Genomic DNA, 14,265 nt, shown 5'->3' with positions numbered 1-14,265 from the left:
TGACATAATACACGTCGAGGGTCATTAGTAGCAGGAGGAATCAGGGAATGAATGTTTCTCAAGTTCCTCCTGCTCTCACTGTACAAGCAGTTTCCCATGGTCCCGGGCTTTACAGAGGAACTGCTGATTGGGGGAGGGCACACTTTGAGAGCCCCATAAAAGTGATTGGGCGGCTTTAGAGCCACCTGGATCACTTTTAAAGGAAAGCGCTTCGCCAGCTGGTAAAGCTGGTACCAAGTTAAAATCTGCAGGAGCAGTCATGGGCTTGAGTTAACCACTTGCCTATAATGCCGTTTATAAATCTTGGTAGACAAGTGGTTAAAGTGTGCTGTATGTTCTGTTTCTATATAGTTATTGAATTTTTTAGAGTAAATATAACAAGCCTACGGTTTGCCCACACAGGGGCAGAGCTAAACAGTCACATTTAAGAACAAGTACAAAGAGGCAATATATAATATATCAGCAAAGGACTAGCCAAAACTAAGGGGGACCAGTAGGAAAGTCAAAGCAAACATTGCTATTATTGCCAAGCTGTCCTCTAAGGGGTGACAATCCCCAATGACAGGCCTCATCTGGTAAAAGAAAGGAAGAACAAGAATAAGAAAGGAAGGGAGAGGAAAGCAAGAAAGGAAAGAGGAGCAAAAGGGGAAAAAGGTATCACGGACTCGGGACCGGCATGGATAACACCTACAAACCACCATAACTGGTCGGAGGTAATGATGGGGAGCAGTTGCTTATCCAGGGTTCCCAGACTTTGAGAAACTTTGGGTGTGGATCCTTAAGAATGCTGTACATCTTTTCATTGACCATCATAGCGGTCAACTGGGTTTTCACACCCTGGAAGACAACCATAGGAGTCTTCCAGGCCTGAACTATGGTACATTTGGCAGAAATACAAAGGTAGGAAGCCAGTTTCTGCTGAGGTGCGAAAAGGCCCGGTATAGGACAATGTAGGAGAGCCAACATGGAGTTCTTGCATACTGTCACATGACACAATGTCTGCAGCAAGCCAAAAACCCTTGACAAAAAGCCTATCAGTCATGGGCATGACCACCAGATATGCAGAACGTCCCCACGCTGACCGCAATTCTTAAAGCATCTGTCGCTACTACCAGGATAGGCATGAGGAATCCGAGCGGGGACACAGTACCACCGCAGGAGAACTTTATACGTGGCTTCAAGAATTGTGGTATTAAAGGAACATTTCGCCACCATCTTCCAGGCCTTGCTCCAATCCTCCCCCTCAGTGGAGGAACTAAGATCTCACTCCCACTGGGTAACATAGGAAAGGGATGTTAGGGCTGTCCTAAAAGTGTACTGTATGTTCAACCAAAACATTTAATTTTAGTTGAGGATATAATGAGGAAGCATTAGAACATCTGAGGGGTTTTACTGCTGTCTGTGGCTCCATTTGTGTGATTTCCCCTCACTTCCCATGCTAGTGACAACGGTTTTCACAGACAGGAAGTGAGGCAACATCTTCATCAGAAACACAGAAATATATATATATACAGTATATATCTTTTTAAAGAAAAGTTGGAAAGGTGTAGAATCTCTGTCAGCTTGTCATTGATATTTGTTGTAGATTTTCGCTCACTTCTTATCTCGTGAAACAGTCATCACCAGGGCATACGTTATTCACATCTCAACACGCGCTCTGACCTGCGCCCTGAACCGTCTTATAATGCATGCTACAGCTGAGCACAGTGCTGCGGTGCATTGCAATTCAAAGGTAATTGCACCCCAAGGCACATCTGCAGTGTGCTTGAACATGCTAAAGCACATGGCAATGCTAGATATATACGATCTCTGAATTTCAGTGAACTGTGCTTAGAAAAATGAAGCAGGACTTATTGTTTTTTTTTTTTGTATCTTTGTGCATTGAGGTGCGTTGATAACCCATTTATAATGAACTGCTCCTCAAGACACAAAAACGCATTACTTACAGTGCATTGCATTATGGGGTCAACTGACCCAAAGTGAGCGGAAATCTCACTAGGGGCTCGTTCAGACACGCGATTGCCCATGCTGTCCCTCTGAAAAGTGATCTGCGGTGGATGGCTTTTTCAGAGGGCAGTTGGCAGGTGACTGGGAGGCGATATGCCCCCTCTTCGCCACCTGTTTTAACCCTCAAAAGGAAGCACGTCCGTGTCGCAGCCCTACCAACTTAAATATGCCACGTTCGCTAGCAGCACTTCCACCAAATGCATACAAGGGGTTTAACGGCATGTGGCCGTGGCATGTGTACAGCCTTGAGAGGGGGAAGAAAAACAAAAGCTTAACCACCTGCTTTTACTACCTCCTGATTGCACGTTTGAACAAGCCCTAAGATAGCAGTAAGGGCTCGTTCACATGTGCTTTGACCTCTGAAGAGCACTCCACATTTGGATCACTCTTCAGAGAGCATTTAACAGGTGGTGAGGAGGCGTTGTATCACCTCCTCACCGCTTGCTTTAACCACTTGAACCCCGCACTGGCACATCGCAATCACGTGCATTGCACGCCGTTGTGGGGCGCTTGCAGAATGGTCCTATTCAATTGAAGGGGTCACTCTTGGTGGACAATACGCTTGCCGGAGGTGACAGGGGGTATAATTCCTGCTGGGAAGTAAAGCATCACAGCTGTAGCATGTGTGAACCTCTGGCCACTGTCTCTGCAGTTGCGTCCATAGACACACACAGCGTAGCTCAGTCCCACCCACTGTCCTCTGTTTACAGGATTCGATTGACAGCAGCGGGAGCCAATGGCTCCCACTGCTGCCTCTGTGAGAAGAGAGAGAGGAGAGACGGGCACAGCGCTGGATCAAGATTGGGCTCAGGTAAGTATACCGGTGGGTGAATGGACAACACAAATACTGGGATTTTTTTACTTTAATGCACTTAAGTGGTTCTAAAGGTTTGTTTCTTTTTTTTCCCCTTTAAAAAAATAAACACATCATACTTACCTGCTCTGTGCAATGGTTTTGCACAGAGCAGCTCCAATCCTCCTCTTCTTGGGTCCTCTGTATACACTTCTGGCCCCTCCCTCTTGTCGAGTGCCCCCAGAGCAAGCTGCTTGCTCTGGGGGCACTCTTGCGTGCTCACTCCTGAGTCACCTCTGTGTGTCTATGGGACACACAGACCATGGCTCAGTCCCGCCCCCCACTCCCTCTTCACTGGCTGACAGCAGCAGGAGCCCATGGCTGTGTCTCAGCCTATAAGAAGGTAGAGACCCCAGAGAACTGTTGCTCTCACGCACATTGCTGGATCGAGATGGGGATCGGGTAAGTGTGTGTGTGTGTGGGGGGGGGGGGGGGGGGGGCTGCACACAGAAGGCCTTTTTTTTGTATATAGACGCCCTTTACAACCACTTTAAGGTAAGGCAGGCCATACTTTTTTTTTCTTCAACCAGCAGGCTGCACCAAAAAAAAAAAGACCCGTTTCCCCATCTACGCACTGAGTGTGGATGGGGGAATCCTCCCTGCTGTGTCATTGTATTCTGACAACTGAGAGCCTTCTCCACCATCAGAATACAATGATCAATGTATTCTGATCAGCCAGCAGCAGCAACACATAATGAAATCTAATATCCTGAAAATGACTGGCTGAGCTGTGAATCCTGTCTGTATGAACTGAGTGTAGATGGAATTATCTGTGTTTGAAATTGAATTAATAGTGGGTCAAGGATCACAAACTCAGCAAGAACTGCTTCTGATTCCTTTCAATTAGGATTCTCGAACTGGCACCTTGTGGACCTATGCTGGTCATGTGTCAAGAGGCTTACACCCCTCATTTGTAAATCATTCAGCATGGAATAACTGGCAAATTTGAAAAGTATAGTAAAGCATAGTAAATCATGTATTTCGGCTTTGCTGATACATTTTTATCAGAGTGTTTCTAAAGGCAAAACTTTTTTTTTGTTTCGGATAGGACAGCATTTCTCAACCGTTGGGTCATGGCCTAGTACCAGGCAGCAGCCTTCCCCCTGCTTAGCCTTGGCTTCACAGTTGTCACACGGTACCCCAAATACTTCTAGAGCCGGAAGTTTGTTTTTTTTTTTTCTGTGTGTCGGCAATAAAAAATGTTCATCCCCACTAAGCTGTTTCTTAGATGTTACAGTCCCTGCAATGCTGCCACCAAAAACAGGAATTCTCCCCAGCAGGACGGAGGCACCAAAAATGTAAACTGACAAGGGTTTCAGGACCCATTACACTTTAGTAGTCCATTTCTATACATTAATGTTTGTTACTATGCACATTAACGTCCCCCCACCTAGCAGACTCCCACAACCAAAGACCAGGGTTGTGGGGGAGAGGGCCTAGTTCCCATTACCATGGGGACAAGGTGCCTTGCTTGGAGGAGACCCCCCCTGACCAGGTACCCCCCCAATGTGGAGGGCACGTGGCCTTGTATGGTTCAGGAGGGGTACCCATGCTCGCTGTCCATTCCTGGCCAGCCAGGCTGCATGCTCAGATAAGGGTTTGGTATGGAATTTTGGACAGACCCCGTTTTTTATTTTTGTTTTTTGCATGGAGTGCCCCCTTAAAATTCGAATTAGCCCTGAAGTGTCTGGTATGGATTTTGGGGGTGAACCCACGCAGTTTTTTTTTTGTTCTTTTGTATGCAATCCCCCTTAAAATCTATAGCAGACTCTCAACAAGAATACAGGTCTGGTGTGAATTTTGGGGGGAATCCCACACCTTTTTTTTTTTTGTGGGGTCCCACTTACAGTGATTATCAGACCCTCATCTAGGATAAGCTTCTGGTATAGATGTTCAGGGGAGTCCCTGACACTTTGTTTACAAACAGAATAAAGCAGCTATGAAATGTCATTTAGCAGCAATTTAACCAACCAACTCCCGCCCGTGCTATCGCCGAAAGAAGGCTACAGCCCGGGCCTTAATTGCCAGGAGGGCATCCATTTATGTCCTCCTGAGAATGTGCTGCCTGTGCGCTCTGTGATCAGTAAGTCAATGACACTCGGCTGATCACATATCGGAGTCAGGGGCCCCTTACCACATGATCAGCTGTCAGCCAATGATAGCTGATCAGGTGATGTAAACAGAAACTCGTAATCTGCTTTTTTCACCCTCACACTGACAGCGTGAGGAGAAAAAAAAACGGCCAATCACTGGCTTCTATCAGAGGGACATCGGTCCCATACACAGAGAGCCACTGCTACTGTGCAGTGCCCACCAGTGCCACCTACCAGTGCATATCAGTGCTGCCTATCAGTGCCCAGTGCCACCTATCAATGCCAACCAGTACAACCTATCACTGACCATCAGTGCTGCCAATCAGTGCCCATGAGTGCCACCTATCAGTGCTGCCTATTAGTGTCACCTATCAGTGCCACCCATCAGTGCCATCCATCATTGCCACCTCTCATTTCCACCTACCAGTGCCCACCAGTGCCACCTATTAATGCCAACCAGTGCCACCTATCAGTGACCATCAGTGCCACCTATCAGTGCTGCCTATCAGTGTCACCTACCAGTGCCTATCAGTGCCCATCAGTGCCATCCATCACTGCCACCTCTCAGTGCCACCTATCAATGCCACCTATCAGTGCCGCCTTATCAGTGCCCTTCAGTGAAGGAGAAAAATGACCTGTTTGCAAAATGTTATAACAAACTATGAAACATTTTATTTGTTGTTTTTTTTTTTTTTTTCAAAATTGTCGGCTTTTTTGTTTTTTAGCAAAAATATAAAAACCCAGCAGTGATTAAATACCACCAAAAGAAAGCTCTATTTGTGTGCAAAAAATAATAAAAATTTCATATGGGTACAGTGTTGCATGACCGCGCAATTGTCATGCAAATTGTGACAGCGCTGAAAGGTGCCTAGGCAGGAAAGGGATGAAAGTGCCCAGTAAGCAAGCCCTTAAAGTGGTTCTGAAGCCTTAAGGTCTTTCACTTTAATGGATTCATATGCATTAAGGTGAAAAATCTTCTCTGCTGCAGACCCCCCCCCCTTTGCTTACCTGAGCCCATCTGATCCAGCCATGTGCCCGAGCGCAGCAGCTCCCACTGCTGCCTCTCTCCTCATTGGACAGATTGATAGAATTGGGAGCGATTGGCTCCTGCTGCTCTCAATCAAATCCAGTGACCTAGGAGTAGGGGGCGGGGCTGAGTCCCGCTGTCTGTGTCAATGGACGCAGCATCGGGACTCGGAAGCGAGCATGCATGGGTGCCTCCAGGGAAAGCTGCTTTCCCTGGGGGCACCTGATGAAGAGGAGGGGTCTGGAGCGCCGGCGGGGAACCCCAGAAGAAGAGGATTGGGGCTTTTAAAAAACAAAGCTTTACAACAGATGCACCCAGGCAGATTAAAGCATACCCAAGCATTTTATTTAAAGGAATTGTGTATTTTTAGTGCTGTCCTTTAAGCATGAATAAAATCACTACTCCCTGCTGAATGCTATTTTTAGCTCTGATTGCTGTAAAAAATGTCACTGGTCCCAAAAAAGTGTCAAAAGTGTCCGATCTGTCCGCCGCAATGTCGCAGTCCCGCTAAAAATGGCTGATCACTGCCATTACTAGTTAAAAAAAATTAATAATAAAAATGCCATAAATCTATCCCCTATTTTGTAGACGCTATAACTTTTGCGCAAACCAATCAATGTATGCTTATTGCAATTTTTTTACCAAAAATATGTAGAATACATATTGGCCTAAACTGATGAAGAATTTTTCTTTGTATATGTATTATAGAAAAAAGTAAAAAATATTGTTCTTTTTTTCAAAATTGTCTTTTTTTTTTTATAGCGCAAAAAATAAAAACCACAGAGTTGATCAAATACCACCAAAAGAAATCTCTATTTGTGGGAAAAAATAAATCTCAATGTTGTTTGGGTACAATGTCGCACGACCGCGCAAATGTCAGTTAAAGTGATGCAGTGGTGTATCGCAAAAAATGGCCTGGTCATTAAGGGGGCAAATCCTTCCGGGGATGAAGTGGTTAATAAACTTGCCCCAGGCAAATGAGAGATTGTTATTCTATGAGAATTTGTACAATAAAATATTTATAAAGCAATTATGATCTACACGTCATTGTAACAAACCTGCAGGATATAAGTAGAATAGCAATAGCTTCATTTTTAGCTTTTTAGAGTTAGAACCTTAGCAAGCCTTTTATTGCTGCTTCCCAATAGAAACACATTGGGGCTGATTTACTAAAACTGGAGAGTGCAAAATCGGGTGCAGCATCTAAAGTCAGCTTGTTCAATTAAACTTTAACAAAAAAAAAAAAATGGAAGCTGGAAGCTCAGACTGTGATTGGTATGTGAAGGAGCAGCAACAGACTGACAAGGTCATCTTTTTTGCTCTCTCCTCCTTTCAGCCTTATCCCCACATGCCCATGCAGCACATCTAATCATGCCCCTCTCTCTTACAGTCTGAGTGGTGCTGTACATAGAATAAAACTAGGATGATATCCAGACCTATTCAATTATTTATACTAGCTGCTTTTCAAATACATTACACTTTTTTTTTTCTTAGAACCCAGATCTCTCATTTACCTTTAAAAGAAAAAAAAGATGACATTTTGACTTTAAGAAAAAAAAAATCCTATCAATCTGCCCGTGAACTGGAAGTGACGTCAGAGGTCGCTGTGGTCCTCCAAGGGCATAGAGCCATCGGTCGCACCGGATCGGTTCCCGGCTTACCGATGGCTCCAGTAAGCTCGGAAATGGTGGGAGGGCACCTTTCCCGCCGCCTAAAAAAGATAAAACCCGTGGCGAATCCACCGCCGTGGTTGCTTTTATCGGAAAGTCAGCCGCCTAGCAAAAAAAAACCCAAAGTATCGGATTTATGGTAGTTAGCTGCTGCCATAATCCCGTAATTTTATTTATTTTTCTTAAAAAAGGAATTTTATTAAAGGGGTTGTGAAAAAACACCTGGCAGTGAGCGGCCCCCCAGCCCCCCCGTTTTACTTACCTGAGCCCTGGAACTTGACCCGCCGGGGATGCGCTGTCTCTCTGCCCGGGGTTCTCGGCTCTTGATTGGATAGCAGATTGATAGCAGCGCAGCCATTGGCTCCCGCTGCTGTCAATCAAATCCAATGACGTGGGCAACAGGGGGCGGGGACGGGGCCGAGTCATACATTCGTCGGCTATGGACGCCGAATGCTGGACTCGGGAGCGTGCCCGCAAGGTAACCCCCTCAGGAGATCGCTTCTCCTAGGGGGTTATCTGATGTGGGGAGGAGCCGTGAGAGCTGCCGGGGGACCCCCAGAAGAGGATGATCGGGGCCACTCTGTGCAAAACGAGCTGCACAGTAGAGGTAAGTATGACATGTTTGTTATTTAAAAAAAAAAAAACGAACCCTTACAATCACTTTACGATAAAACATCAGAAATACACAAACAGTACATGTTCCAGCTAAAAGGTCACCAGGTAATATTCCCCTCATTTAATTTAAGATTTTTTTCAGCCAGAATTGTAATTTTTGGCCCCCTAGACTGTAAAGTGTCACTAAACCCACATAATAAACCAAATAAACCAAAAAACTATCAATAAAGGGTGTATTACATGCTGTTCATACTCAGTCACTAAGATTCATTTTCTGTATTTCTCAAAAAACCTGGTTGATCCTCCTGCTCTCTATCTCCCCAATCCATGTCCATTCAACTAGGGAGTTTGCAGCTGTGGTGGCAACTCTGCACATGCTCAGTTTTCAGTGAGTTTCTATGCTGAGCATTTCCTCCCTAATACATCTGAGCAGCCCATGTGACTATAGAGTCACACATGCCGGCTTATAACCCTTCCCGCCGAGCGTACGCAGAAGTGCGTACTCGGCTTTCAGGGGTTATACCGGGATGATGCCCGCAGCTGCAGGCATCATCCCGGTACTGTTTTTTAGAGCCGGCGATCGGCTTTCCTGGTATAACAACCGATGCGGCTAAAAGCCGCTCGACTGTTATACGAGAGGAGCGGGAGGGGGCATCCCCCCTCCTGCCGCCTCCTGCCGCTCTTACCGGGCCTCCCAGGGGGCCCGATCACCAATCCGCCGCCTCCGGCGGCTAGTGACAGTCTGGAACTAAGCCGTAAGCGGCTTTGTTCCAGCCTCCTAATAGTAAACAAGGAAGCGACATCATGACGTCACTTCCCATTTACTCGGCTGCCAATGGCGCCGGTTTTAAAAAAATATACAGTATTCTGAATTGCTGAAAACGGCGATCTGAATACTTTGAAGTGCAAACAAGGTGGTGACAGGTACTCTTGATGGAAGGATCGGGGGTCTAAAAGACCCCCGATCCCTCCATCAAGAGTACCTGTCACCACCTATTACTGTCACAAGGGATGTTTACATTCCTTGTGACAGCAATAAAAGTGATCAAAAAAAAATTTTTTTTTTTAAACACAATTTATAAATATAAAATAAATAAAATAAATGAGAATTTTTTTTTTTAAAGCGCTCCCATCCCCGCAAGCTCGCGCGGCAAAGAAAACGTATACGGAAGTTGCGCCCACATATGTAAATGGTGTTCAAATCACACATGTGAGGTATCGCCACGATCGTCAGAGCGAGAGCAATAATTCTAGCACTAGACCTCCTCTGTAACTCTAACCTGTTAACCGTAAAATAAATTTAAAGCGTCGCCTATGGAGATTTTTAGGTACCGTAGTTTGTCGCCATTCCACGAGTGTGTGCAATTATAAAGCATGACATGTTTGGTATCTATTTACTCGGCGTAATATCATCTTTCACATTATACAAAGAAATGGGCTAACTTTACTGTTTGTTTTTTTTTAAATTCATGAAAGTGTCCCGTTTCCCAAAAAGTTGCGATTAAAACACTGCTGCACAAATACTGTGTGATATAAAATATTACAACAATCACCATTTTATTCTCTAGATTCTCTGCTAAAAAAATATATATATATATGATGTTTGGGGTAATTTTCTAGCAAAAAATTAAGTAATTTTCTAGCAAAAAATACAGATTTTAACTTGTAAACACTAAATGTCAAAAATAGGCTTAGTCATGAAAGGGTTAAACACAGCGCTAAATGACAGCTCACTCCCTCCCTCCTCCTCCATGTCCACTAACCAGCTAATCACAATGGGGGGCAGAATATCACATATTGATTGACGGAGGCTTAACCTCCCTCTTTTGTCTAAGACACAGGCTGGAGGGGTGTAACACAGCCTGTGACTGGCAGAAATCCGCCCACATCATGTAATTTCCATAAAATAGAAAAGATTTCATTTCAAATATATGTCAATTTAAAACAGCTTATTGATATCAATTATTTATTTATTTGTTTATTTATTACATTTTTTTTGTTTAAAGATTTGACACAGATACAAATATTGAGACAACTTCGCATTGCATAGAAATGGTAACGAGCGCAATAAGCACAACCATACAAAACAATTGCATGTGAGTGAAGGGAACCCTTCAGTCAGGCTCACACCACCAACTGAAGTCTAATACAGGGTAAATATATGCTTCTGTGCCCATCACTTTTTTTATTTTTTGTTTAAAAGGAGAAATGGAGAAGGGAAAGAAGGAGAAGAAGGAAAAGATGAGAGAGAGAGAGCTGAGAGAAAAAAAAAAGGGGGGGGGGAATAATGCTCATGCAACTTGTCATCTAAAAAAGTCCATGGGTTTCTTTTGGGGTAGAGTCTTTAGATCTGGTTCTTTAGACCCCTCAGCAACTTGATGCTTCACAAAAAATATTTTAACGCTTGACACTAGGATTTTCATTATATTCAGTGGTTGCTGCTTACACCCGAGTGTAGTGTTGCTTGAGGCCCCATTCACACCTGAGCGTTTTGTCGCTTGAGGCCTCATTCAAACCTAAGCATTTTGTTGCATTTCCCAAAGTGTGACAACACTCAGCAGGAAGAATCCCATTGTCTTTAATGGTGCCCATTCCCATCTGAGCATTGTGTCCTTTGAAGCTTGACTCTTGTAACTTGAAAATGTAGATGAACTTTTGTTTAGGCAGAATCATGCATTTATGGCCAAATAGCCCTTAATGGAAGTGCCTGAAAATTACATGAAAAAATGTGTGTTTTTTAGCCAATCCCAAAAGAGAAGCCTATAAGATACGTGATTCTGGCCCAAAGAAGATCCTGTACAGCGCACTGCTTTTAAAAATCGCACAAAAGAAAAAAAAATCTAAATTGCCTGAATATGCTCATGCCGTTCTGAATGGGGCCGAAGCTCATCGCTCAGAAAAGTCCATGAGCTTCATTTGGGGCAGGGTCACAGGTTTTGGACCTAAAAGACTTCATTGGAAGTACCTAAAAATGCGTGACGATGCACAAAACTGGCATCCTTGCCTAGTAACCAGCTTTCCATGGGTTAAAAAGAAAGTGTAAAAAAGATCCCAAAAAAAAGTCCACAAAGCAACCAAAGACGTCACACATTTTGGACCCAATAGACTTCATTGGGGGGGCACCTGAAAAACGCGAGAGAATGCACAAAACTGGCATTATTGTCTGGTAACCAGCGCTCCATGGGTTAAAAAGAAAAAAAGATGCTCAAGCCTGAAATGCATGCAAAAACACACCAAAATAAGTCCAAAAAGCAACCAAAGACGTCACACATTTTGAACCCTTCAGACTTCAATAGGAGCACCTGAAAAACATGTGAAAATGCATGTAACTTGCATTCTAGCCTAGTAAACAGTTTTACTAGGCTAGAATGCAAGCCAGGCCTTCTCGTCCAACATCAGTGCCTGGCCTCACAAATGCACTTCTGGAAGAATGGTCAAACATTCCCATAGAAACACTCCTAAATCTTGTGGACAGCCTTCCCAGAGGAGTTGAAGCTGTTATAGCTGCAAAGGGTGGACAACTCAATATTGAACCCTACGGACTGGGACTGGGATGCCATTAAAGTTCATGTGCATGTAAAGGCAGGTGTCCCAATACTTTTGGTAATATATTGTAATTTGCGTTCTTGCCTAGTAACCAGCCTTTCAAGGGTTAAAAGTAATTAAAAAAAACCCACATAAGCCTGAAATGTATGCAAAAAAATACCAAAAAAAGTCTAAAAAGCAACCAAGAATGCCACACATTTTGGACCCAATAGACTTCAATGGGAACACCTGAAAAAAAAAATGTGAGAACGCATGTAACTTGCATTCTTGCCTAATAGCCAGTTTTTCATTGGTTAAAAATCATAAGGAATGGCCAAACCTGAAATGCGTGCGAAAAAAAACTCCTGTACAAACGCTTACAAAAGAAACCCAAAAGGGGACCAAAGATGCTTAGCTCAAGTGTGAAAGGGGCCTTCTTACACAGTATTCCTCTCTCTAGACTTAACCAGTATTTAACCTCTGCAATGTGGGGGGGATAGCTTTTTTTTCTCTCTGCCTGAAGTGCGTCTCTTTCGCCCGTTCCTTGTTCTTATCATCATATAATTATTTTCCTTCAAGATCTCCGGCATGTAAACTTTCATCCTGCCCTCCCCGGGAGGAGTAGAGGAACATGAGGATCAATAAGATGAAAGTGATGGTAGACGATGACAAAACGCTGCATCTCTGCTGCTTTGGTTTGTGAAGAAGAAGAAGAAGAAAAAAAATGAATTGGAAAAAAAAATCTGCTACTTACAGTGCATGCATGCGTCCGTTCACATCATGACTTCTGCTTTCCATGAACACGGGAACAAGGAGGTAGAAGATTCTCAGCGGAGGAGGATTAGAAGGAGAGAAGATGTCACTGGGGTAGAATGAGGCTCCTCACCATCCGTGATCCTCGGAGATGTGTGACGCCTGAACCTGGCAGCATGTTAGTGACCGGCTCTGAAGGCATCACTGTCCTTTCCTCCACGCCTTCGCTTTCACGCCGACATCCAACCCGAAACAAAATTCCTTTTTCTCCTCGCTGGCTAATGAACTCACCTCCCGAGGAATCCTGTAATAATTTCTGCACCGCGAGGCACACACACACACACACCACTGTGGGCAGCGCCAAAGCGTTAACTATTCATGTCTCTTGCTGATAATGAAGCGAGGTGGACTTCTCCTGACAGTCATTCTTTGCTTGTCTCTTCCATCTTTGCCGATCGGCACTGTAGCTGGCGTATCCACTCTCCGCATCCACCCCTTCACATTATACTTCCATCTACTCTCCTGTACATTAACCTCATCCCTGCCAAAGTGGAGAAGGAGCCATGGGGACCAGCGTCCTAGTCCATGGAGGGGTTAACTGGCAAAGTAGCCTTCAAGCGCCGATAAGGATGTCCAAGACGCAAACCACTTAGCGTAGGTAGTCGGACGGCTGCCAGAGTCCAGTAGGTAAAATGTTGCAAGCGTTGCAAAAGATTCGAGCCGCGCGCATTTGGCGAGTTAGCCGACTCCACCCAAAACTGCTATCAGGTGCTCGCGTGCTGATTTACCCTACCGTGATTTGTGCGTTCACCCCCCTCTTCAACGTGTCCCTTTCAGGGCGCATTCACACCAGCGGCATTGAACTAAGCAAATTGCTTTTATGTTCTGTGGCTTAAAGTGTTACTAAACCCGCAACAGTAAAATTAGTCTGTATATGCAGTAAGCCATGCTTTTTATACTCACTGTGGAACCTAAGGGGATAATCCTCTGCATTGTGTTAAAAGGCTGTTTGATCCTGTGTGCACAGATCCCCCCCTTCTTCCACTGTCCCCAATCCATTTGCTGATAGACAGAGCCCTAGGAAGCACGCTGCACATGCTCAGTTTGTTGTGTTTTGCTAGAGAGGTTTTTTTTTTTTTTTTTTTTTTTGGGGAGAGTGAATGTGATGAGCACAGGGCCAAACAGCACTGTCCAGACATATGCCCTGTACACACAGTCGGACATTGATCGGACATTCCAACAACAAAATCCATCGTTTTTTTCCAACGGATGTTGGTTCAAACTTGTCTTGCATACACACGGTCGCACAAAGTTGACGAAAAATCCGATCGTTCCGAACGCGGTGACGTAAAACACGTACATCCGGACTATAAATGGGGCCATAGCCAATAGCTTTCATCTCTTAATTTATTCTGAGCATGTGTGGCACTTTGTCCGTCGGATTTGTCTACACACGATCGGAATTTAAAGGATCGGATTTTGTTGTCGGAAAATTTTATAGCCTGCTCTCAAACTGTGTGTCGGGAATTCCAATGGAAAAAGTCAGATGGAGCCCACACACGATCGGAATTTCCGACAACAAGCTCCGATCGCACATATTCCGTCGGAAACTCAACCGTGTGTACAGGGCAATAGGGTTAGGGGTCCTGCAGCCTCATATGATACTCAGAGAATGAAAACTCCTCCTACAAGCTTTAACCAGACACTGATAGAAATCAGAAG

General features: G+C 44.5%; 1 protein-coding gene across 1 annotated transcript in view; it reads right to left on the bottom strand.

Moving 5' to 3' along the window:
- Positions 1 to 12,878, bottom strand: part of CTBP1 (C-terminal binding protein 1) — a 767,834-nt gene extending 754,956 nt beyond the window's left edge. Inside the window, exon 1 of the mRNA XM_073610943.1 lies at positions 12,545 to 12,878. The gene's annotated coding sequence lies outside the window, so the exon portion shown is untranslated. The remainder of the gene's footprint in view (positions 1 to 12,544) is intronic.
- Between the last annotated feature and the right edge of the window lie 1,387 nt (positions 12,879 to 14,265).

Source organism: Aquarana catesbeiana, linkage group LG01 (genome assembly GCF_042186555.1).
Source record: "Aquarana catesbeiana isolate 2022-GZ linkage group LG01, ASM4218655v1, whole genome shotgun sequence".
NCBI classification, from domain to species: Eukaryota; Metazoa; Chordata; class Amphibia; order Anura; family Ranidae; genus Aquarana; species Aquarana catesbeiana.
This window is presented reverse-complemented; position numbering and strand designations above follow the sequence as displayed.